This window comes from Setaria viridis, chromosome 8 (genome assembly GCF_005286985.2).
Source record: "Setaria viridis chromosome 8, Setaria_viridis_v4.0, whole genome shotgun sequence".
In the NCBI taxonomy this organism is placed as follows: domain Eukaryota; kingdom Viridiplantae; phylum Streptophyta; class Magnoliopsida; order Poales; family Poaceae; genus Setaria; species Setaria viridis.
The window spans coordinates 39,085,675-39,095,525 of NC_048270.2; the positions used below are offsets into that span (position 1 = coordinate 39,085,675).

The 9,851-nt window shown below is 45.8% G+C and overlaps 1 long non-coding RNA gene across 1 annotated transcript; it reads right to left on the reverse strand.

The window, feature by feature from the left end:
* Window positions 1–482: 482 nt before the first annotated feature.
* LOC117833545 (uncharacterized) lies at window positions 483–4,838 on the reverse strand. The gene is made up of 3 exons (XR_004635494.2): window positions 4,586–4,838; window positions 4,376–4,500; window positions 483–2,786 (listed from the first exon to the last, which is right to left on the reverse strand). It is a non-coding gene; the product is annotated as an uncharacterized lncRNA (long non-coding RNA).
* Between the last annotated feature and the right edge of the window lie 5,013 nt (window positions 4,839–9,851).

The window sequence follows — 9,851 nt, forward strand, 5'->3', positions numbered from 1 at the left end:
TGTACACAAGAAAAGAAAGAGATGTCACGTGGATGTTCCTTCTTCTTCAACCTCTGTCTCCAAATCTACTAGGTTTGCAACTTCTACATTTCTTTATCTTTTTGGCAATGCCTACAGTCCCTTATTACTTCATGTTTCATCTACCACAAGATCTGGAACTGAATCCAACGAGCCTATTCCACTTCAAGTTGTGCACCTTGCCCATTGGCATGAAGATGTGGCAGTTCAACCTCAGCCACATGAAGCTTCTCTGCTACAATTCGTACACCAAGGAGGAAAGTTGCAACTAAGAAGAAGCTAACACCAAGAAAAGAAGGGTCGGCCACTGCAACTAACCCTTCCAGTCCAGCAGGAAATACCAGAAGTAAGAAGCAACTCATGATGTAATGGAGATGTTGGTGAACAATCTGAATCTGAACCATGTTGGTGAAAATTTTTATATTTCTGGACTCTCATCATCCATCCATCATTGACTCATTCATTCATTGATTCATTAGCATACAAACACAGTGACACACACACACACACATACATAGAACCCTACTTTTTCATTATTGCATACAAGGCAAGGAAGATGGAAACAAAGACCAGTTTCTCAATCCATTTCAGTTGCTGCATAACCCTGTCTTGCACTACCCTTCCATCCTGACCACCTTCCTAGATGAGAAGCATTGAAGTAGGAGCTGGTTCTGGCACTGCGTGAAGAGGAATAGGAGACAAAGGTGTTGTACGAGCCACTGTCTACACACTACTATCTCCCATTTCATCCTCCCACTGATAGTACTGACAACCTCCAGCCTGAAAACCAAAGCAACAGTACATTATGGACAAAGTAGCCAAAACAAACATTCTAGAGCCAAATAAAGAGCAAGTTAGCAACACAAACTGAAAAGTAAGGACAATTGTGGAAGACACGGCGCATGTTGCTAGTGGTCATCGATGTGAACCTATTGGCAAGCACACCGCAGTTGGGGCAAAGGACCCGCCTTACAAACGAGCTTGAGGCTTTAGACATGCTAGCAAGAAAAGAGAGAGCACTGGGTGGGAGCTGAGTGAAGAGTGTGGAGAGATCTTAGTGGGGGAGGGGTTTATAGGAGCCACCGGGAGCATTTTTAGTGCCAAAGCTCCACCATGTTGGCGCCAAAAAGAACTGAGGGCACGCCTGTCTTTTTCCCCCTCCGTCAGGCTCTGTTAGCGCTACATTTGGACGGAATGGCTTGCAGAGAAAACAAAGTTTAACACGATGGCACTCGTGGGAGTTCATCTTTTTAATGACTTGTGCGAATTTACCATTTTTTATAATGGCAGGAAATGACTCGAAGAATATTGCAACGCGTTCGGGAGAGAGAGGACGCTTTACGTCGTCGCATCCATTCGAGGAGGGGTAGGACTGTGTTTCAGACATGGACCCCTCGTCTCTGCCCATTTCTATCCTGTTGTATTGCCGAAAAGATGGACGCAGCTGCAGCGGGAGTACACACAAAAACACATACACCATCAGCCCATCGCATAGGTTTGGCAAGATGATGTTCAAAAATCAAGTGCATTAAATATATGTGCGCTAAGATCAAGTTACACACATGCAGACAATAGCGAATATCAAAGATAGTGTTAAAACAAATATAGAGAGTGTTAAACTATTTATTACACAACCTATAGTCTTAAATAAACATAATCTTAATTAAACACGCAATGGAAACTGGAGACGACGACAACGACACCAAGGGCAGTCGACTGAAGAACGAATGCCTAGAACTCCTTAAAGTCATCTAGGTACTCCACCAGATTGTCTTGGTCTGAACAACGGGTATTGCGATGGTGAGTACACTTATGGTTGGTACTCAACAAGTCGTGGGGAATAGTGTAAGGCCAATCAAAGGAGTGACTAAGGCTAACAGCATCAACATTTAATTAAGTTGATCAAATTTTATTAGCAATTACTAAATATAAGTTTATACCACCCAAAATTAAGCATGAATAAGAATAAAGCAATAACATGAATAAAATAACAACAATTTAAGTCCATATTTTGATGAAGGTATCATGTGAGGGTCCAAGCCGCTCTTGACCGTGAGCACGGTTGATCGATCGGCTTTACACACTGTAGAGGTCGCACATCTTTATCCAAAAGTCGCATAAAAGTTCAAAGAACTTTAGACCCAACCATGCGATGCTAGCTAGGCATCATACCACACTTCCAACGTGTGAACGCATAGGGATGCTACGAGGCCTTTACAAATATTCGCTAGTAAGAGTAGTAACCCGCTAAGGTTTTCAGATTAGTAGTAAGCCATCACACCCTATCTATCGTCGTCCCTCTTACCTCTTAACGAGTAATATTACCTCAGACTAGAGTTTCTAATTAATTTGCTGAGACCAAAGCCAACTAGTTCTTGTGGTTGTACTGTTTTCCTGGATGGTCGCTCCATGTTCCAATTAAACATGATGTCCTTGTATTAAAAGAAAGGTATAGCGGAAATAAAGCAATATTAAACATTTATGCCAATTAAACCACCAATTCCCATCATAAAGCGACAAGCATAAGCTACCCAACAAGAATATAAACCCAGTTGATCAAGGCAAAGGTAAATGAAAACTAGTCCTCCTTAATTGGGACCCATCAAATTAATCATAACATGTGCATAGCATAATTGTTGAGTACGAGAAAGTAAAGGTGTATAGGACTGAAAGTAGTGATCAAGGATACGACTTTCCTTCCTGGCCTTTCTCGTGCTGCTCGTACTCCTCGTACGCTTAATCTTCAACTTCCTCGAACTGCAAACCTTCTATACGTGTCACACGAGCACATACAAGCAGACACAAACAATAAATAAGAAATAGTACACCAAAACATAATAAACAGAGAAAATATGTTTTTAAAAGAAATCTACCCATTACAATGATCGCATGGACATAAAGAACGATAAAAACGGAGCTAGGATGCAAAAGATATGCTAAAAATAAAATACAGGGGCATATCTGTGAGAAAACTAAACTTCTAGGAGTCTAACGTGCAAAAACAGGGGGTCTAACGTGCAAAAACTACGTTACGGACTGCGGGTGAGATTTTTAGAAAAGAGAGGGGCCTGAGAGAAAAATGTGAGGGCGATTTTGTAAATATTTTTGACTTGACTAGGACCGTGGGTTGATTTGTGAGAAAATTAGGGGCCCTTTTGCAAAAAGGCTCGGGTGCGGGCGCACTGACCCTAGGGCGACGATCTCCGGCCGTTCAATCAAAGATGGACGGCCGAGATTAGATCCAACAGCGGCTATCGATGCGGCCGTCGGTCTGAGATCGGAGGCCGGTGGCCGTCGGTGAGGGCGGACAGGGCAGCGTGCTGGTTTCTCGTGCTGACCGGCGGCGCAGCGCCGCAACGAGGAGGGGGAAGGCGGAGCTGGCCTGCGCGGGGGAGGTAGGAGCGGGCGACGTTGCGCGGGCGAAGAGCTGCGGTGGCGTGCTCACCTCCGGCGGAACTCCAGCGGCGAAAGACGGCGACGGCGGCGAGTTTGGCAGGCGGCGGCGCGGAAAGCTTGGAGATGGCGGCGGTGCAACGCTCGGCTAGGGTTCGTGGCGACCCCGGACGGCGCGACATATTTATAGGGCGGAGAGGAACGCGTGAATAGATAGAGGAGCACGGGTTTGAATCGAGGCGGGGATAAGATTTCGCCCGGAAGAAACGAAGCGGAGGAGGCGGAATCCGTTGCGGCGGCGGAGCGGAGTCCGACCGGACTCGGCCAGAGGAGCAAGACGATGTGGGCCCCACCTGCCAGCGTCCGCGGGCGGGGAACGGGCCGTCGTGGCTAGCTGGGCCGATGAACGCTTCGCGGGCCGGGGGAAAAGGTGGAGCGGGCCGGGTGCAGCAAGCTGAGGAGGCTGGGCCGAAATTGAGGGAGAGAGAGTTTTCGGCTCGGAGAGAGGAAGAAAAGGGGATGGGGTTTGAGATTTTAGAAAGCACTCAAACAATACAAAACTTTATGCTCCGGCATGAATGCACAAACAACTCCTACGGTTTGATTAATTTTGAAAGTACGCTTTTAAAATGCCTACAAATTCAAACCTGCCCTTAATTTAATTTAAATTTTTATTAAATTTGAAACCTCAATTTTAGGGTGTTACAGATGATTTTTTTTCCGTTGTGGATAATGGGTGCGCATAAAGGACTTTGTTTTTAGACCAGTGCGCATAAAGAAGTTAGAGACGATGCCAGAAACAAATTAATAAGCACAGGACGAACAAATTACAGCAATACTCTTTCTCTTTCTATAGCACATGAGCATTTTATCGGTGCCTATGTAGTTTTCAGTGTATATTTTTTAGGCATGAGGGAGAAAAACATAAGAGAAAGAGGAGAAAAAAAGAGGAGAAATGACTGACCACACATAGTTTCCAAGTGAACGCAGCGATGCAGTGTACAGTTCAGAACCCAAACGATTTTTGGTGTTGTTTTGAAGCACCTGACTAACAACTGCATCCCGAACTACTGACTCTACACCTTCCTTCTGCCAAAAGATCTAAAAAAATTAAAGGATTGCTAATAAGGACCAGGACACGCTCAGATTTGTGGATATCATCGCTACCAAGTACCTAAATAAGTTAACTTCCAGCTAGCATGGATAGTTAACTGCATAGCACCACGTCCATCCTTCCTCGCATTGAGCCCCTTCTTCTCTCCTTCTCTCCTTACGGCAGACACGAGCGTAATGGAGACGTACAGGTGCAGGAGGGCGATCCCCATCTCGACTTCAATTTGGCCATGTGGAAGTAGGACCACCACCATGTGCAGGAGGGCGTCCCCCGTTATGCATCAATGCTGCACCTAATGACTGTGACCTGACAGCCCGGCAATTGGTTATGGGAGCCATGTGATTTCGCATCTCAAAGGCATCGTTTATCCTTCCTCTCCCTGCTGCTGCTCATCCTCCCTTCACCGAACTACTTGTTGCAATCAGAAGAAAGATCAATCGAATTGATCAAGAGACAGATTGGAAGCTAGTCACCGTTGATGGGTTCGTGAGTGATGTTATGATCCGTCCCTCTATCATAACCGTTGGAACGCAGCTGGTGCAGAAGTTAATTACCTGAAGCAATTTGTAGAAACGAATAGTACTGGTTCGTTCACTTATTTCTTTGTTCAAACTTAATTTCTGCTTAGAGTTTGTGCCTTGTGGTGAGACTAAATTAGCTGCTTACTAGTCCACCAACTCGTGCTCCCGCACAGGCTAATGTTATTAAAAGATATTGTATTTGAAAATTATTTAGAAATTAAACTCCTAGCTAATAATCAAAATTGTTTACCTACTACTCTCTTATTTTTTCAATACTTCAACATAATACTTATATAGATATGTACCTATCTTTGTCTAGTTGTGATTGATTTTTAATTAATAATTACTCTATGCACTTTTTCATCCATATTCATACTTTTTTAATTTTGTATCGCAGCTCCAATTCTCCATACATTATGTTTATCATACAAATCAATATTTTTCATCGATTCCTCACATACATGTATAAATGGTCTAAATGGTGGGACTCATCATGTGTATATACTTTAACTTAGTATTTTTATATTAATAATGAGATAAATAGGTAATTTAGATTCATATATTAATTTACTTTTTGACGTATGATGCACATGAAGATAATTAGATTAAGATTTAGGTGTTCGCTTTAGGTTATTTTTAATAGCGACGTGGGTAACATAGATAAAATTTTAGAATGATATTTAAGTTATACTTTATAATGATATTGTTGATGCCGGATTTCGTCATCAGTAGAATCGGCGTCAAGGAGGAAAGAAGTCGAAGAAGTACGGATGGGAATCGGTCAAAAGGTGCTATAATGCGGAATCGGTCAGTAGCTTTTACTTCGCTTCAGGGTGAATGCGCCAGATTCCCAATCGGCAATCCTTTGCCGATAAGAAATCGGTCGATCAGGAAGGTGGACTAAGGTGGGCCTGTATGGGCTTGGAAAGATGGAGGGATAAGGTGGAGTTCAGCCCACGAAGCGTGGGGTAATTAGTTTAGCACGGATTGTGCTTGTAGATATTTGTTTTCTGTTTGAATTAGAGATAGAGTTCTAGTCGGTTAAGAAGATTATTTGTACGGGGCTATAAATAGCTACCTTTGTAAATCTGTAAACAACAATCAATCAATACAACAAGTTACTTTCTTCTTCGTACTTACTTTCGAGCAGGCGACTTCGCCATCACTTTTTTCTTCTCACGAGTTCGTGCGGGTTGGCAGGGCTGCATCATCTGGATCTCCGGCCGATTCTGTAAGTTCCGTTTATCGAGTAATATCTAAGCCTTAACTTCCGGCGCATCGCTGTTGTTTCATTTAGATTTATTCATCAGTTATCGATATCAACTAGATTCATAGGTTTTTACCTGTTTTCCTAGTTTTTATCACCAGTTATCCCGCTAGGAATCGGTAGTATCGGCTTTCATTACTTTCTGTTGTTAGATCCATTCATTGCCGATTAGATCTCTTCCTAGTGCTGTTATTACAAGCTTTGTACCGATTACTTTAGTATTTTTCTGTCTACAAGGCTACAGGGATCGTGCTGTCCTATAGCCGATTTCATCATCACAGTAAATCGGCCGATTTGCCGATAAGCTCTCTCGATCGGAAACTTAGCCGATCGTAGTTACTGAATTTGACACGTGTTCTTCCTTGCCAATCAACAGGTCAGATTGGCTGGCACGCCGCGCGAACCGCACCAGGGCATTCACCCGAACAGGAGTTAAGCAGATTCTCCCGGGTCGTGTGTCGGTCGTTGGGACTCGGTTGACCGATTTCTAGCGCCAACACACTTTTGGCACGCTCGGTGGGACCAATACAACCGCTGTCATGTCGAAAGCTGCTGAAGTCTCCGAAGATAACGTCATCGAAGTGACGGAGGCAGATCTAAGGGACGACCAAAAAGAAGATCTGAATCAGTATTTGGAGCAAGTCCGTAAAACTTGCTTGAAATCCTTCAGTCGTTCCAGGAGCGGGGAAACTGTTAAAAAGTCTCCTTTCCCTACTCCCCGCCAGATCACAATTTCAGAAGATTCGGATAAAATGTCCGATATGATTCAACAATCTCTTCATCACGCCTTCATCAACCAATCCCCGGTACTTTCAAACATGGTGCACAATGCTGTTGTCAACTCCTTCGCCGGAGGTATACCACAAGGGTACAGGGGACCTACGTATTTTCAACCGATTCCACCAAATCAGGCTTATCAGGCTTCTCAGCCGATCCAATCCTCTGTCGGAGGAACCGGTGCTTCTACGTCATCAACTCCTTTGGGATATGGCTCTATCCAACCGTCCTCTGCACCACTCCCTCCGGTCATCCCTCTACCCTGGAGGATGCCTTTAAACACGACCGGTTTGAATCAATCGGTCAGTCAAGGAAATCCTCCGTTCCAGACACCCTCCCAAACGGCCACTCGGCCGATCATACCACCATACCAGCCTATCACTCCGGAGGTCAACAAGACGTCAGAGCTCATGCTATATGATGAAACAAGTGGTGTCTACAAGCAGCCGTCCTTTACTACACCACCGGCTTATACTCAGATACCACCTTTTCATCAACCTCCTTTTATTCAACCTCCGATTTATCAGCATGTGCCGATCCCGCCGCCAACTATTCCCCAGCAACAACCAGATTGGTCGGCGCAAATCGCGGAGGTAATGCAAGAACAATTCGGCCTGAAGCCGAAGGTGCAAACGTATACCTATAGGACACCATACCCATCTACGTATGACTTGTTGCCGTTTCCCCATCGGTACAAAGTTCCTGATTTTACCAAATTTTCGGGGATGGATGATACTTCTACCGTAGAACATGTGAATAGATTCATCATCCAATGCGGGGAGGCAGCTACGCAAGATGCCCTGCGGGTACGGTTGTTCTCGTCATCCTTGTCTGGATCGGCCTTCCAATGGTTCACCACTTTGCCACCAAACTCAATTATCACATGGGCCAATCTAGAAAGGCAGTTCCACAAGTACTTCTATGCTGGGGTCCACGAAATGAAGCTGTCTGATTTGACTAGCCTCCGGCAAAGAAGTGATGAGCCGATACCCTCGTACATACAGAGGTTTCGGGAAATCAGAAACAAATGCTACTCCCTGGCTCTAACCGATGCACAGTTGGCCGATATAGCTTTCCAAGGCCTGCTGCCACACATTAAAGAAAAATATGCTTCACAAGAGTTCGAGAGCCTGAGCCAGATTGTCCACCGATTGTCCGGGCAAGAGGTGCGTCCATTCGATCCAAGAAGGAATTTTCAGAAGAAAGTGGCATTCCTGGAAGAAGTAGAGGATGAAGAAGACGCCGAAATCGGACTTGCAGAGTGGATTAAGGGAAAGAAGCCGATATCATGCCCGTTCGGCAAGAAGGAGCCGGAAGCATTTGGTTTCGATACAACTAAAGCTGACAAAATCTTCGATCTTCTACTCCAGGAAGGGCAGATTAAACTCTCGCCTTACCACACAATACCCTCTGCCGAACAATTGAAGAAGATGAAGTATTGCAAGTGGCACAATGCCACGTCACATGATACCAACGAGTGTAAAATCTTCAGGCAACAAATACAGTCGGCCATTGAGCAGGGCAGACTCAAATTTGAAGTCCCGGCAAAACCGGCCAAACCAATGAAAATCGACCAGCACCCTTTTCCTACCAACATGGCTGACACGGGGAGGAATTCTCTCCAAACAAAAGTGCTGACGTCCGAGTCGGCAAAAAAGAGTGGCGCTGTCGATCCCAGGAATCAAGTTACGTCTGAAGACATAAAGGGAAAGCGACGAATGGAGGCCGATGATGGTGAGTCAGAAGGACCACGCATTACTTCCCAGTTCCTGCTCCAAAAGTACCAACGCCAACATGAACGATCGAGGTCCCGAGAGGAAGCGATGCGTCGGCACGAGGAGCACTGGAGATGCCCATTCTTCATCCATTGTTGGGAAAATAACCTCAGGCTACCATCGGCCGATACTTGCCCAGAGTGCAACGGTCCCTATCGAGGCAATCGGCCGTTCACCAGGTCTCGCTCCAGAGATGGAAGGCCAGAACTGATCAGCAGGAATCGGCGCAACCCAGATGATCAGCGCCCTTCCATGCGTGATCGGCTGGGGGGCAGAAGTTACCGATATGATTGGTCAGAAGGTAGAAGCCATAATAGGCAGGGGGGCAGGACCGACCGACACGATCAATCAAATAGCAAAGCCAGCGTTCACAGCCGGCTCGAAGACATGGCCGATGCTCGGGTAACAGACGAGAACCCGTTAGGACGCGAACCAGAATGGGAACGCGCCGGGAAAGAAGGGAGGCCAATAAACCCCAGGTGGTGTCCCGATGGTTTAACCAAATCACAAAAACGAAGAGTCCAACGCCTCCGCCAATGGGAACTGCAAGAAGAAGAGAGCGCGATGGACAAGAAGGAAGGGAGACCTCGGGTATGGCGCCCCAAAAGAAATGACAAGGGCAACGATGAGTTGGCGGGTGATGAATCGGCAGCCGAAATCGGTATGGTTTTCATATTGCCGATGGAGTTCATGACCCCTGCCGATCAACAGGACGTGTCGGCAATAGAGGAACAAACAGCACGGTTGGCTTTAGAACCAATGATGGCCACGTTCGAAAAGCCCGAAGACGACGAACGACAACATATGAAGGCATTGTTCCTTAAAGGGCATGTTGACGGTCGCCCCCTCACTAGATTGATGGTCGACGGGGGAGCTGCCGTCAATATCATGCCGTATGCCATACTCCAAAAGCTGGGAAAGAGCGACGACGACCTAACCAGGACGGACATGATGCTCAAGGACTTCGAAGGCAAGGTGTCAAACGC